The sequence below is a fragment of the Octodon degus genome, unplaced genomic scaffold (genome assembly GCF_000260255.1).
Source record: "Octodon degus isolate 3935 unplaced genomic scaffold, OctDeg1.0 scaffold00075, whole genome shotgun sequence".
NCBI lineage: Eukaryota > Metazoa > Chordata > Mammalia > Rodentia > Octodontidae > Octodon > Octodon degus.
Window position 1 is genome coordinate 2,437,154 of NW_004524651.1, and position 16,463 is coordinate 2,453,616.

A 16,463-nucleotide genomic window follows, 5' to 3' on the forward strand; every position below is an offset into this window, starting at 1 on the left:
TTAACTCTTATTTAGAGCCACATGGAAAATTAATTTCTATTAGTAAAATGTAATGTTCACTCCTCCTGTTTCATCCTGGGAATCCTTGTTCAAGCCCCTGACTCCAACCGTCTCCCATATTTGGCTTCTCCTGGACTTGGGGCCCTGACACCCCTGCCTCTCCCCCGCCCACACCCCCACCCTACTCAGTTGCTTTTAAGCAGAAAGCTTAGCTGGTTAAAGAGAAAACCCGCGGCTTGCAGTGGTACATTTAATAATTCATAAATCACGAGAGGTTCAAATGAGTTCAAAGTTTAAAAGTTTAAAAGTTTTGTTGAAGCCTTAAAGTTTAAACTGTCAGAGGCTTTGACAAAAAACTTTTCCTGTCTGGAATATTTAAGATGGTTGAGCCATATGATATTCAGGACTCGACCATAGCCTCCCTCCCAGGGCGTTTCTGCCATGAAGACCAAAGTGTGGTCCGCAGTGGCGACCTCCTCGGAGAGAGCCAGTCTTGGGGGCCTGGGGACCCAGATGCAGGCAGAGAAGGCTAACAGTGCCGGGCACCTGGGTGCGAGCCCTTACAATCGCTACTGAACGATGAAAAGGAGGGAACCTGAAAAGCAAGACCCTGGCCATGGCATGTGCAGAGGCCTTGGCATGACGAGGCAAATCGCGTACAGTCTGCTGTTTCAAAACCTGGAAACAAAGAGAGCAAATCTTCTGTTGGCCTTCAGCCGACCTCTCATTTCTCAGGCATCATGACGGTATTTGTGTGTGCAGAGGAGTATGGTGTCAGCCACCCACACCCAGAGCTTTTGGCGTGTCCTGGGGCCAGCGCAGCCCAGTCGTTTCCATTTCCGGCTGTGCTTGACTAAGCAGGCAAGGAAGGTGCGGGTCATTTCTGACCTTTTGACCTTGTGCCCTGATTCTGCACATACTACGTTGTGTTGGTCACCCTGCTTCTCAGAAGTGTCCACAGCTCCCACTGACCTCTGGGGTGGATCAAAGGGTTAGTTAGTCAGGGGCTTTCCAAGCCATTATTTCCATGTCAGAGTTTTGCTGTGGGTGCCAACCACCCTTCTGAGGTCCTTCACCCTGAGACCTTCCTTGTCATCTGTCCCAACAAGTCTCTGTATCTTCCCATAGGCTGCTCTTCCTGGCTGCAGGATTTGGGAACAGGATATTGTAAAATTACCCAGGACACTGTGACACTGAGTTCCAACTTAGACCCACTCTTGGTCCTGACCACAGGCTCCTGGCATGCCAGGCCACCACACTAGCTTCAAGCCCACATACTGCACTGGGTTCCCAGGATCCTACCGAGGAGGCCGACCTTGGTTTCCAGTCTTTCCTGTGCAGCCCTGGTGGCACCTGCCACTCTACCCACAGCGCTCTGCTCAGCTCTTTGTCTCCTCTCCCTTAGTTTCTCTCACTTTTGTCCCAACCTCATCCTCCTCCCCTCCGATCATACCTTCTGCTTCTCATGGAGCTTGAGCTGTCCCTTGTCCCTTGCTAGTAACCCCCAAAGCACTGCTCCCTAGTCCCCTCCTGGATGCCAGCACCAACCTCTGGCTCTCCTCTGGCTCCCTGAGCCTCGATCAGCAAACCCCACACCCTGAGCATGGCCAGCTCCCAAAGCAACTCAAACCCAGTCTTTCCTTTCTGTTAATGTCCTCTCGTGTCTCCTGCTTAGTCCATCTCTGGTTGTCACAGAAGTCCCCTGGTGGGCCTTCACTTTCCCTTCTGCCCCAGGAGGGGTCCCTAAGACCACACGCAACACCACAGTTTCTCCTTTTCGCACCACCCCAAGGCCCCTGCCTCATCTCCTGCCCTCCCCACTGCCCCCATTGTCCCCTCTTCCCTGTCCCCTCAAGCTGAACCAGGAAGCAGCCACATCCCTGCACCCCTGCTGGATGATGGAGCCTCCTTCAGAGCCACCGTTCACACTCATAAAAGAAAAGCATGGACCTCCAGGACCCCCCCCCCCATGGACCTTGTCACCTGCACTCTGCCACCACCCTCTCCTTTCTCTCCTCATCCTCCACACCAGCCAGGCCACAGCTAGGCACAGACCTTTTTTACCACCAGCCTGCCTTTCGCCTGCCCACTTCTGTGCCTGGGAAATAGTCACGCCCACCATGAGCTTCTGGGGTTTCCTGTCACCAGCTGACCCCTCCATCTTCCATACGCTGGGACACCACACCACTTGCCTGTCATCCTCAGCCCCAGAACTGTGTCCTGCACACAGGTGCCAATCTGACCCAGGACCGAGCCCAAAGTGCAGCACCCTCTGGGCAGTGACGCGCAGGGTTAGCACGGTACCAGATCCGCGGCTCTTCTCCACTTGTGACCCAATCAGATTTCCTCTCCTCCCCAATGGTAAGAGTGAACCACTAGAGACAGAAGGCAAAAATTGTCATTTGAACAGCACTCCTACGTCTAGAAAGCCCTCCTACGTCTCTCAGGAGGCCGTGAAATGCACACTTCCAGGGCCATGGAGCGAGACGTCATGGGTTGGTTAGCTGCTAATTCCCAGTACAGTAGCAGCCAGTTATTCAAGGACAACAGCACACCTCCTAGGCAGCGCGGTAGCAGTCTCCTGGTATCGAATGAAGGAGGCTTCAGGTGTCTGTGGGCTGGTCTCCTTTGTGGCCATATCTGGGGAGTTGACATCGTTTATCTCTGCCTTATCATGACCAATAACTGGCTTTGAAGCCAGAGACAGCAGCATCGCCATCTGGGATCCACCAGCTTGTGACCTGTGGCATGCCCCCTGACCTCTGGGTGACAGTTCACTCTTCTATAAAACAGGACGAGGGATGCGCTGCAAAACTGTCATAAAGATAAAATGAGATCATGTCTTCGTAGCATTCATTACAGAGGAAGTCCTGCATCACAGCTACTGCTCACTGTGTAAGGCTTTACGTGTTAGGTGATGATACACACATGCAGAAATATGTAAATATATGCAGATGCACATGCAGGAATATGTAAATATATGTATTTACATACACACAGATCTGTGTACAGTACCGTATGCCACTTTATTTATACTCACACTGCTATCACGACAGCCTCATAACAATGCTGATATACATACTGTTCTCATCTCAGCTTTACAGATGAAGAAACAGGCAGATTAACTTTCCTGAGCTCATGCAGCCAGTAGGCAGCAGACCCAGGCAAGCAGGACTGGAAGTGTTTGCTCTTCGCCGTCTGTTACAACACCTCGCAGGCTCTAGGTGGTCACCATCTCCACCACCCTATCCAGGATGCCAACCACATCTCCCCCAAATTACAAAACTGCTCCAACAACACTGGTCTCTCAGTCAGATCCAGGACAATCACTTTGCTGCACAAACAAAACTGTGCTTGTGTGGCAGCCTCCAGGGTGTCCTGAGGTCAGTCGGAGTGACACGGACACTTGAGCAGGAGGAGAGGAAATACTGTCGGGAGGAGACACTGTCAGAAGGCCTTGGAATTCCAAAGCGCCAGGCCAGGACACGCGAGCTGCCACAAGGTCAGGACACGCGGCCCTGATGCAACCCTCTGTCCTCCCCTACCTCCCTCCTTCCAGCCCGTGAGAGAGACCAACAGATTTCTGCCTCCAGACCAGCTCAGGCCAGGCTGAGATGGGCTAGACAGGGTTTTGTAATCATGTCTGTCTTGTCTCCCAGCCCCACAGAGCTCAGACACGGATGCCTCGCTTGCATGTCCCCACGTCCCCCCACACCAGGAGCCCCAGCATCACTGTTCTGACTCAGCATCACCATTCTGTTGTAAAACCCAGATTATATGGGGCCAGAGATATAGCTCAGCAGGCACAAGCACCTGCCTGGCAAATGCAAATCCTGAGTTTGATTCCTGGTACAAAAAAAGAAAGGATTAGAAGGCCTCATTGCTCGCAGAAACAGAAAAAACAGGGACTGTCAAAGGCACAACCGGCATCCTCTGCTCTGGTTTCGTTCCCCTCATGTCTTTGGCTACTGCTGTGCATGCAGAGATTTGCTGTGCTGAACCGGCTCTGCATTGGGCACCGGTCTCCAGGCGTGACACCATTTGGGATTAGGCCAGCTTCCAACCACAAGCCCAAGCTTTTGCATCTGCAAAGGGAGTACATGAACCAGCCCAAGTTGACAGTGTCACTATGCTGATGACAGTGACCACAGACTGATGGCCACATTGCTGGGTGCCTCTTCTCTGCCTCACAGACCAAGCTGTGACAAAGAAAGAGACCCTGGCACCCTGTCTGATGCTGGCCTCCCCTAGAAGGCACAGCTTTGTCCTGGTGGCACCTGTCACACCCCAGTCACAGGGCTGGTGTGCATTTAATCCTCACAAAAACCCTTCCAGGAAGGGATCACCCCATCCCCATGTTACAGGTGAGTAACTGGTTAAGAGTATAACCTGCCCACAGTCACCCAATGATTTAGTGATAGAGGCAGACTCTTTGTCACCACACATATGACAGGAGGTGGTGTCATTACATATGTCATACATGTCATATATATGTCAAGGTGGCAGTGACGACAGCAGTGGGTGACTGTTGAACCGGCTGCTGCTGTTCTAGACACTGCCCCCAGTGCCTCCAGGTTACCCTCAGATCAACTCTATGGGGCAGACACTCTTAGCCCCATGTCACAGATGTGCAGGCAACGGCCTCTGGGGAAAGATGCTTGGTGCTGGGATGACACAGCGAGTCCCAGAGCCAGCAGCCTGAATTCCCAGCCAGAGCACAAGTGTCACAGGAGGCCGTACTGACAAAGCACCACCAGCGCCATGCCCACTAGTCCTCTGCACACCACAGCTGCCCTTTCCACTATTATGGTCACCGCTACTGTTAGTTTTCTATTGCTACATTAAAGACATCCTAAAAAGGCGACATGAAGCAGCACACACTGATCATCTCCTGGTTTCTGTGGGCTCCGTGTCCAGGCACAGCCGACCCAGGCCCCTTGCTCTGTATCTCAAACGCTGCAGTCTAGGTGTCAGCTGGGTCTCATTCCTCCTGGGGCTGGGGACCTCCTCCAAGCTCACATGACTGCTGGCAGAATTTGTTTCCTCGAGTCTGTAAGAATCGAGGGCCCTGGGTTCTTACTGGTTGTTGGCAGGAGGCCACCCCAGGTCCTACTGGCCAGCTGTGAAGACTTCTCCTTCCCAAGGGAGACCCCTGGCTGCGCATGGCTTTCCCTCAGCCAGTGGGGGAATCTGTCCTTCTAGTCTGCTGGGACTGGATTGTGTAAAGACCTAGTGGCGGAAGTGACATTGCGTCCCCTTTGCCATAGTCTACTAGCCAAATGCCAGCCAGGGGTCTCCCTCAGGACAAGAGAGGGGATTGGGCCGCTGGCCACTGGGGGTCACCTTGAGACATGTCTGCCACAAGTTCTTTGACTTGATCACTCCCTTACGTGCCTCAGTTTCCTTTTTTCCAAACAGTACCAAGGCCCATCACACCCTGGATCTCATTCCCACAACACCCTTCCCCCATCTGTGGGAGCCCAAGACTCGTGCTTCCTATTTTCTGTGGATGTGTAGACACAGGTGTGCAAACCACTTGCTGCCTCTTTACACACATGTGCACACACACAAACTCACCCACCAACTCCTCCTATACTCAAAAGGCAGCACAGAGCCCTTCTATGACCACAAGTGGGTGTGGCTCACACACACACTGAGCAATTAATTCCCTGGTGAACACCAACTTTTCTTATAGTTCATTTCATTCTGATACCTGTCTACCTGCAGCTCATGTCTGATCCCACGGGCTAAAGGTGCCCACCTGAGATACCAGTCATGAGTTCCAAGTTGTGACGTGACCACTGCTCCCGACTACAAGTGAGCAGTAACTGGGGCTCTCTACATCCACCCCTTAGATTTGATCATTTCTAGAAGGGCTTACAGAACTTGGAAAAACATTTGACTTATATTTACCACTGTCTCTTATGGGATATGACAAAGGACAGAGACAAACAGGACAATGGGGAGGGGCCTCCAGCTCTTCTCCAAAACATGCTCATCAGGTCGTGTGGATCCAGAGCCCAGTCCACTCCCCAGAGACCCCCTGTGGGGCTGAAAAATACAACACTCTAATCTCTTGGTCTCGTAAGACGTGAGTGGCCCAAACCTGGGGCTGTCCGTGAGCCCCACCCTGTGTCACCTCAGCTCCTGTGGTCAAAAGGACTCCGTATGAACAAAACAAGAAGCTCTGATCATTCAGGAAATTCCCAGGCTTTTGAAAGCTCTCTGGTGGGACCTAGGGACAAAGCTCAGTGGATTTCATATTAGAACACAGTGGGGGGCTCATGTCAGGGCTTCGTTTTGCCTCTCCATTTCATCCAAGATATTTTTGTTTTGTTTTCATTTTTGAGACAGGGTCTTCCTGTGCAGTCCTTACTAGACTTGAACTCGAGGCTTAGTGACTACTGAGATTTCAGGTGTATACCATCCTGCCTGGCTGCAGTTTATTCATGTTTAACAGCTCTACTTATAGAGCATTGACTCAGCACCATGACACGAATGCAGAGGCTGGTCCTCAGCATGACAGAGTCAAGGCTGGTGGGACGCTTAGGAGATGGGGATGGGCTCATGCTGTCTTGCAGGAGCAGGTGCACCAGTGTGGCTCAGTTCCTTCCAGAGCAGGATGTTGTAGAAAAGCAGGCCTGACCTCTCCTCGCCTCTTGCTTCCCACCCCCATGTCCCTCTACATATGGCTTGTTCCCTTTCAGATTCTCAGCCATGTTGTGACAAAGCCACCAGAATCGTGAACCAAATAAAACCTCTCTTCTCTATAAAGGACCTAGAATCTGGTATTCTGTTATAGCAACAGGAAACAGACTCACTCCATTATATTGAGTACTCAGCCCAGTGTATTTATGGAGGTATTCAACCATCAACATATTACAGTTTCAGGACACCTCGTTGGTGCAGAAAGAAGTGCTACACCTTTCAGCAGTCACCCCACAGCTCTAGGCAACAGCTCCTCCATCCTCTGTCTCTTTTGGTTTTTCTGTCCTGAACACTACGTAGACAGTTGGCCTTCTTTACCTTTGAGTTCCTCATGGACCACTCCAACCAACTTCACATAGAAAATAGTCTTTTAAAAATGCTGCCTATCCTGAACATCCACAGACTCCTCTTCCTTGGTGCTATTCCCTGAATGACATGGCTGAACAGCTAGGAACGTGGCATTTGCACAGTATCAGGCAACGTCAGTCGTCTGGGTACGATTTACAGTCAGCGGGGGTGGCACGTGGACCACAAGCACATGCTTCGTCACCTCACGGAGGAGGTGGAGCACCTGCAGAGTGCATTGTCTACAGGGGCTCCCCGAACCCATCCTCACAGGACCAAGGTCCGTGAGGAGGACCATACGGCACTGTGCCCAGCCACACCTTAGCGGAGGGCATGGGTGCAGCGCCCTGTGCAGCTTCTAGCCAGAGACCACGATTTCAAGGAGCCAGGCAGCCTGGGGACAAGGAGTGCTAAGGACTGTAGGCAAAGGAATGTAGAGGGGACATCTGCATTAGAGCGGGCATCTCTGCTGACAGAGGCTGAGAATGTAGGCTTATGGGCACGTCCTGGTTTTTAAATGCTGTAATGCTAAGAAAATGAAAACTGAGGCCTTTAGGCTAGATCCAACTCACATGTTCCCCATTTCTGACATTACGTGTAAGTAAATACCATCAGCCTGGGTTCCTGGCCTACAGGTGAGTCCCAGCACATGTCTCCCCCAGCATCGGAGAGCTCTGAGTACAAATCATGAGATTTTCCTTGGGGGCATTCAAGAAATTCCTTCTGTTAACCTGAAATCTTGTTATGCTAATATAAATGGAAGTAGCTTAGAGTTGTCAAAAAAAAGCAGGCAAGGACAACTCACCACACCAGGATTATTTTTGATTTTTTGGTTTTTTGAGACAGGGTCTCACTATATAGTTCAAGCTGGTCTTCAACTCACTGTGTAGCCCAACCTGGCCTTGAGCTTGCAGTGATCCCCCTGCCTCAGCCTCCACAGCACTAGGACCACGTGTGTGCACCGCCCCGCCCAGCCTGACTTGATCTTTAACACACCCCGCCTCACTCCAGAGGAGATGAAATTCACAGTGAATTTTCAATATGCTAGAATAAAATAGAAGTCAAAACTAGTCTTAGACAGCTAAGCTGTTTATTGATTCTTAGGAGGGAAAATAAGTTAACACGAACTCTTTTAGATGTTCAGAGCTTTTTTGGTTCTTCATGGGGTGAGGTTTGTCCTCAGAGCTCTTGGCTCTGGGCAGGCGGTCGCGGCCCCCACGGAGCAGGGCAGGCGAGGCTGAGGCTGGCACTGCCCAGCCCGGCCGGTGAGCTCACTCCGCAGGGATGCGTGCGGCGCAGCAGGAATTCATGCGCCCGGGTCGAGGTCAGCGTTTGGCTATCGCCACACTTGCGCCCTAGACAAGCTGAGAGCTGAAGGCTCCTGTCAGCAGGACCCGGCCTGCCCGTGGGAACACTGGGAGCTGCCCAGGTCCTGGCAGGGCCAGGTCAAGAGTCCTTCAAACCAAGAGGCGTCTATCAGATCAGCCCAGGGAAGCAGGGGAGCGCGAAACGCTGAACCAAGCGGGATCTTCGCAGTGTTTCCAAACATTCCTCTGGCATAAGCAAGGAATCTTCTTGCTCAAGATTTTCAGCCTGGGCTCGGCATTTCCAGCTCCAGCCAGGGAGTGAGACCAGAGGCTCGGCCGCCCCTCCACCCCAGCCTCCTCCATCCCCAGGGAGTCCCAGGAAGACCCTCCACCGGCCTCCTCCTCCACCTGGCTGCAAATCTGAAATTCCACCTTAGAAATTTATGCCTAGACTCTGCAGCAGATACTCCCGTGGAAAGGAACTGCTTTCATCAGGCATTTACACCTCGGGGCAAATGTGTTTATCGAGCTCAGCCAGTCAGTGTGGAGGAGAGCAAAGAAAGGAGCCGGTTAGGAGAGAAAGTTGCAAGAGCCAGCACCACCTGATGGAAAAGAAAGCTGCAGCTCTTCTTGGGCACCTGCTAGAGGGAGAAGGGCTGCCCCAACCTGGGAGGGCAGGGGCCAGGCAGGCAGGAGGAGACCTGCAGAGAATGACTAGGTCAGTCTGGCTGTGTGTGTGGCATCTGTCTTCTGTCAGGAACAGTCTGTGAGGGATGCTTTGTGGTGTTCCCCTGTACTCCCCAAAGAAGGAAGAGGCGAGCACCAGCCTCCCGGTCACGGCAAGGGCCGCTTCACTTAGGCACCCTCCAACACCACTGTCCATTTAAAAAAAGTGAGTAGGGTGTGTCTAGCAAAATGTGATCTTGCTAGACCCTGGGGGAAGGAGGCTGGGACCCAGGCCTGGCCCTAAACGACCACTTCCACCCTCTGGACGAGGTGCCAAGGCGATCCACCATGTCACTGATGTGTGGGTGCACAGCACAGCCAGGGCGCACGGCTCAGGCGCTGCTTCTCCACGTGGCGGTCATTTCAGAATTAATCACAGAACATCTTCATGGCTTCCTGCAGTTGGCATCAGTCCTGAGAAGTGTAATCCAGAGTTCTGCCTGTTTACTGAGCCCAGGTGACCAGTGACAAACCTACAACCTGTGGGACAGGCCTGCACACTGGCCAATCTGAGGAACTGGTCAACCACGGTAAGTTGAAGAGGGCAGCAAACGTCAGCCCTAGACGCATGTCTCGTGTCCACCTTCAGGATGCGGGCAATAGCAGGCTTCTATAAAAATAAAGGCAGTAAATAAAATGGCTTGCTATGTCTAAAGAACAGGAGGGAAAGATGTCCATGTAAGGTGCCCTGCCCCCAAAGCTCTACCCACTGAAGACCCGAGAATTCTCTCGATTCAGAGAATTTCACTCCCCTATGTGATGTGATTTAAATAATAATAATAATAATAATAATAATACAGAATTATTATTCTAAAAAAAAAAAGCTCTTGGCCACGGCGGACCCGGAGAGATCCAGCTGTGCGGAGAACGTCAGATCTCATGTGAAGCGTCTTTTTGGCGGCTTCTCCCCACTCCCAAGCCCCCCAATAAAGTGATTTGGTCTCCAGAAAAAAAAAAAAAAAACAGGTCAGCCAAATAGCTCAGCGGATTAAAACTTTTGCCTGCAAGCAGACACAGGGGCTGGGGTTTCAATCCCCAGCTCTGCCATGCTGGTCCCAACACCGAGGTGTGCTGAGACAGCGATTAAGACTGGACGTGGTGGCACACACCTGTAATCCCCGCTCTTGGGAGGCTGTAAACAGGTGGATCACTATGAGTCCAATCTAGTAGTGAGACCCTGAACACCCTGTAGACTCTACAGGGTGAAATCATGGTACCAAAAAAAAAAAAAAAAGAAAAAAGAAATCATGGTACCTTTAATCCCCTCAAAACGCTCCCTGTCACGGCATACACCGATCCCGTTGTTCTCGCCACTTTCTGAAGCAGCTCACGAGTACTCTTCTGTGACCCTGGGAGGTGAGAAAGGCAGGCTTGTGACGCCATGTGCTTTGGGCCTGTCCACCTTAGGCACAGGATTCAGCATCTGGGCAATTCCGGCTCCTCCCCAACGTCAAAATGACCATGAAAGGGAAACATTTCGGAGTTGTTCCTGACACTGAGACAGACACAGTGGCAACTAAAGACACCCAGGGAAGAGGCCTCCAGAACCGCAGCAGAAAGCGGCCAGAACTGTGAGCAAAGTGTGTCTGAGGCAACATGAGTTCAAGGGGGATTCACGGCAGTGTCTCTTGGACTATAATTTTGCTTTTAGCTAAACACACACTATGTTTCCTGATCAGCCCTAGTTGACTGGGGGCAGAAAGCACCTAGCTCCGGAGCTGGTATTAGGCAGACGCCCTTCATGAGCAGTCGCTTCGGGAGCTGGGAAAGGCAATGCTACGGCTTCACGTGGCTTCAGCTGCTGCACAATCAGCTGCGTCTTGGATTCACACATGACACCTTCCCATCTTTTCAGGTCCACAAGAAATCTAGCGCTGAGAGTACGCCTTGATTTCTGTTGCAGCACTCTGAACACAAAAAGCCCGACGAGCTCTCTCCTGGCCAAGGCCAGCCTCGCTGTGCTCTCTGAGGGCTATTTCGAAGCCCTCTCTGGATGAGCTGCAGGGTCTGAAAGCGCCTACCTCCCACGCCAGAGTTCTGGGGTTGGAAAGAATACATCATTTCCAGTTTGATGTGTCCAAAAGCGAGCACGCAGTGCAAGGAGTGGGTGCCGTAATTCACTCCGCTGCGGAGTCACGGATTCTCCTCAGACATGGTCTCAGCATAAAGTAAATTGTATTTCCAGGACCGCTGCCAAGCGCAACAATACAAGCAAGGATGACCAAAAACAGCAAGATGGAAGTGAACCAGAAGTGATGGTGTTTCATAAGGAAATCCCAGAATGGCCCTAATATGCTCGGTTTCACTTGAAGATTAATTAACTAAACCAGGTTGGCCAAACCCCAGGCTAGGGGACTGTATTAGAGGAAAAGTCACAGGAAGCCCCAGGGACACAGGCAGGCTCTGCATGCCTCCACCGTCCGTGATCCGGAAACAGAGCCCAGGGGAGTCTCTGTGACTTCCTCTTCCTCTTCCTCCTCCTCCTCCTCCTTTTTCCTTTTCCTCCTCCTCTCCCTTCCCTTCAGCAGAACAAGGACAGTTTCCCAGGACTTCCACACCATTGCACTACTGGTCTGAAAGGATTCCTAGCAAGTCACCATCGAGTCTGGAAGGAGAGGCCGAGAAGGGACACCGGCTTCATACAAGGACTCTGCGGCTCACAACGACACTGTGAGAAGGCTATGTCCATGGCTATTTTAGAGACAAAGAAACTGCAGCTCAGGTAAGTAACTTATCCAAATACAAATAAAAACATTTTAGAAGTGGAAAAGAAAAACACAGGGCCTTTACAGAAGTGCTGCTGTGGCCTGTGTATTCTCTTTGATATTATTCAAGAAACTCACACGAAGGAGTTGGCTTAGTTTAAAAGTAATTTAGGCCAGGCATGGGGTTAAATGCAATGCCCATAACCCCAGAACTCAGGAGGCTGAGGCAGGAGGATCACTGCAGTTCAAGGCTATCCTCGGTGTTCTCTCTCTCTCTCTCTCTCTCTCTCTCTCTCTCTCTCTCTCTCTCTTTCTCTTCTCTCTCTCCCTCAGATGTAGTCTCACTGAGTAGCCCAAGCTGTTCTCGAACACATATCCTAGTGCGAGAGGCTGACCTCAAACTCACCATGTAGCCCAGGCTGGCCTCCAGCTCTCAATCCTCCTGCCTCAGCCTCCCAAGGACTGGGATTACAGGTGTGAGCCACCTTGCCAGACACCCATGGTTCACTTTCATACGGCTAAATAGTGCATCTGCTGTAATATGAATTCTGCTTCCATTTAAAAGGTAAGGGGCTGGCCAAATACTCAGTGGATTAAAGTGCCTTCAAGCAGGCGCAGGGGCCAGGGGCTCGATCCCCAGGCCTGTCATTCCAGCCCCACCCCAGAGCACACTAAGATGGCAATTGAGACTAGGCATGTTGGCGCACGCCTGTAATCCCAGCTCTTGGGAGGCTATAAACAGAACACTACGAGGCTGATCTAGTAGTGAGACCCTGAACACTCAATAGACCCTTCCCAAAAATACTAAATAAACAAATAAAATAAAAGGTAAGAAATAATTTTGATTCAATGTTATTTAACAACAAATTTTTGTGCTGCTTAAAACTTTTTCCCTCCTTCTGGTGAACTTACACAGGAAAGAAGTGATGCTAGCCAGGTGTGGTGGCACACACCTGTAATTGTAGCGCTCGGGAGGCTGAGGCAAGAAGGTCCCAAGTTTGGGCTTAACTAAGGCAATATAGCAATTCAGTGAAACCCTGACTCAGAATAAGAAATAAGAGGTGGGGATGGCAGGGAGTGATGGAGCACACCTGTAATCCTAGCACTGGAGACGCTGAGACAGGAGGGCTACTGTGAGTCTGAGGCCGGCCTGGGCTACATAGTTTGAGATCAGCCTGAACTACATAATGAGACCTTGATTCAATAAATAAGTGACTTAAAACACAAGAGCTGGGGCTGTAACTTTTGTGAAGGCCCTGGGTTCAATCCAAAAGAAGAAAGAAGAAAAAAGAAAAGAAAGGAGGGAAGAAAAAAGGAAGGAGGAAGAGGGAGAGGGGAGGAGGGGAGAGGCCACGCCGTCCCTGCGCTGCGCCCTGGGATCCAACATTGGGCGTCCACTTGGCAGCCCTAACTGCAGGTCTAGTGGGCATTTCACTCAGCCTGTCCTGGGCAGAATTGGCTGCGCCTCCCAAATCCCCCCCGCATCTCAAGGATGAGAGCATCTCGGCAGCCACCGGACCTGAGCCACCCATCCTGCCAAGCGAGGGAGCCGTCGCCACTTCCTGCGCCCCCGCTGCGCCCTGGCCAGGCCGGGTCGGCTCAGCAGCACAGCGCGCGCCGGGCGCGTGTGAGGTCCCCAGTTCCGGCCGGCACCACACACATCAAAACTGAAGCCTCAGCGGGGAAGGGCTGCCCTCACACCCAGGCCCATCCTGGTCTGCACCCGCCGCCCTCCGCTCTGACCTCGTCTCCACCCGCTTCCTCTCCCGCACCCTGCGCTTCGCCACGCTGCCCAGGCCTGCTCCTCCCGCCCTGCCCCGGCCTCCGCCTGCCTTACTTCCTTACTCTCCAGCCAGCCATCACCCCATCAAAGGGGACGCCCCGATGATCTCATCTAGACCCGGCCATCCAGGCCCCTGACCCGGTGATCCTTGACATCAGAGCCCTGCGAGCCCAGCAGGGTCAGCTGCTCACAGACATCAGCGCCCCCAACCAAGGGGGCAGGTCTCACAGGACTCGGCCTCCTTCTGTTTATGTGGGGAGGGAGCTTGTTTGGTTTGGTTTGGTTGTCTTTTAAAAATTTATTTTTTTAATTTTTATATTTAGTACAGGATCTACAGGGTCTTACTCCACAGACCCGATTCATAGTGCTCCTCCTGGTTTCAGCCTCCCAGGCACTGTGCTTACAGGCACACCCCACCCCGTTGTCTCAGCCGGGGATGGAACCCGGATCCCTGAGCCTGCCTAAGCAGGAGCTTTAGTCCACTGAACTATCTGGCTGGCCTTTTTTTTTTTCTTTTTGAGACAGGGTTTCATTGTGTAATTCAACATGGACTTGGACTCACTCTGTAGGCCAGGCTGGCGTCAAACTCACAGCGATCCTCCTGCCTCAGCCTCCTCAGTGCTGGGATCACAGGTGTGTGCCACCCTATCAAGCCTCACCAACTATTTATTATACTAAGTTAAATTTGACAGCCTTTAATTTTTTTGTGGGCAAGAACTTTCTTAGTCTTGAGCTCAGTAGAATAATGATCCTCCTGTTCACTTTGCGCTTTGCCAGCAAGCGCAAAGTCCCGTGTTCAATACCCAGTACCGCCAAAAAAACAGAAAGAAAAAGAAATTTGTTAGTTTTTAGTGAAACCGTTCTAAACCCTGGGAAGAATTAAAGGCACCTCTAGTGACCGGAGCCAGGCTAGCGTGGCAGCAAGTGTCCAGGAAAGCCAGAGGCCCAGCACCATAGGAAGTGTACTTTGCATTCGCAACTTAAGGAGCATGTTGTGGGGCAGGTTTGCCCCCACGACCTGGGGTTCCCTCCCCTGCAGCTCTGTCACCCCACCTTCAGAAGCTCTCCAGGAGTCCCCTCACTTGTCTACTCCAGCTGAGAAAGAGGACCCCAGGTTCTCTGTGGAGTCTTGGGGGGCTAGGCTCGGAAGAGGGAGGCTTCACTTGCACAGGTGCACTGACTACAGGACCCTGCAGGCCTGCTCAGCTGCCAAGGAGCAGGGGCTGCCCGGAGGACAGGGGACAGGACCGTGTTACCTCAGGGCAGCACTGCCTGTGCTTTCCAGCCACCCTCACAGATCCATGCTTGGTGGCTTCCTTGTGTTTGCCGTAGCAAGATCAAGCCGAGCGCCCTGTGAGGAGGAGGAGGAGGAGATTATAAATGAAATGAGATCAAAACCTCAAACCCAAGCCAAGAACAAGCATGGGGAACTGAATACAGCAAAATACACAGTGTTGGATCTTTCATGGTTTTCTCTCAGCTGGTCTGTTCAGGAAAATTCAATACCCAGTGACATCAGGTATCTGTCACACTGAGGAAAAGGAAGCAGGTAAAATAACCGGGCGAGCAGAACTGTGCCAGTCGAACAAGGCAGCAACATCCAGAGCAATCTTCAGCTCACCTGAAACCGCGTGTAACAGAAGACAACATGAAGAATACGGATCGCTGTGGGGTGGGCTCGAGAGGATGTCCTCGGGGTCCTGAGAGAGAGGTCCGGGTGGGAGAGGTTCAGGAGCCAATGGCACAAGCAAAGTCATGAAGGTAGAAATGTATGGCATCCAGAACAGGAGGAAAACTGGCTGGCTGATGCAGAGTGTGTGTGGCGCTGTGCCCGGTGAGAGCCGGGAATGGAGGCACACGTCTGTAATCCCTGCAGCCTGGAAGGCTGGGGCAGGAGCATCTCAAGTTTGAGCCACCCTGAACCTGCTTTCTGCTACTGTAACAGAACACCACAGGCAGGTGATTTATAAAGAACTAAAAGGTATTAGCTTGGCCTTCTGGAGCCATCTAAGTCTGCCCCTGCCAGGGCCTTGTTCATTTGTCATCACATGGTAACAGGGCAAAGAGAGATACAGGAGCCAGGAGGAGGGTGGGCAGGGGGACAGGGGATGGACACACCATCTGCAACAGGAAACCTGCCCCCCAAATCAGGGCACCAGTGCATTCCTGAGCACAGAACCCCAAGGATTAAATGTACCCTCACCCCCACCTCCCAAAGCCACCTCCCAAAGCCCCTCACCCCTACATCTACTTTCCCAGCACATGAACCTTAGGCTAAGGAGTCCAGATTAGAAGTAATCAGAGCAAGGGCTGGGGCAGGGCCCAGAGGAGAGAGACGCTGAGGCCCGTGAGGAATCTGGCTGCAGTGGGTTGAGTCAGGAGGACTAGGTGATGAGGACCCTGCTCTGACAAGCAGCAGCTGAAACTGGACAAACCCAGGAGACTCTGCAGAGAAAGGAGAGCTGTCCATGAAGGATGAGACCCAGGAGGAGACACAAGCGGAACCTGGCAGACAAGGAATTTATGAAGCATACAGCGTGCTTTCGCACACGTAACTCTGCAACATGTAGTACAGCTTTAATTGTCTGTGGCCCATTTCCTTTTAATTTCTAATTCTAAGGCACATGGTTAAAACCAAGGTCCCTAGTCTTGTTGGTCTTCCTCTCATAGAACTTTGAAATTTACAAGGTTGGGGGTTGAGCCTATGCCTCAAAATACCACAGAGCTCCCAGGTCCTCATTTAACCTGTTAGTAGGATAGCAGAACTGCACCATATATTATCAGAATATGCATTCCTAAGAGGAGAAATCACAGTCCAGGACCAAAATGATTCTTGAGTCACCATAGCTGGTACAGGGCAGATAACTAGGTATTGTGTGAACCTTGGAC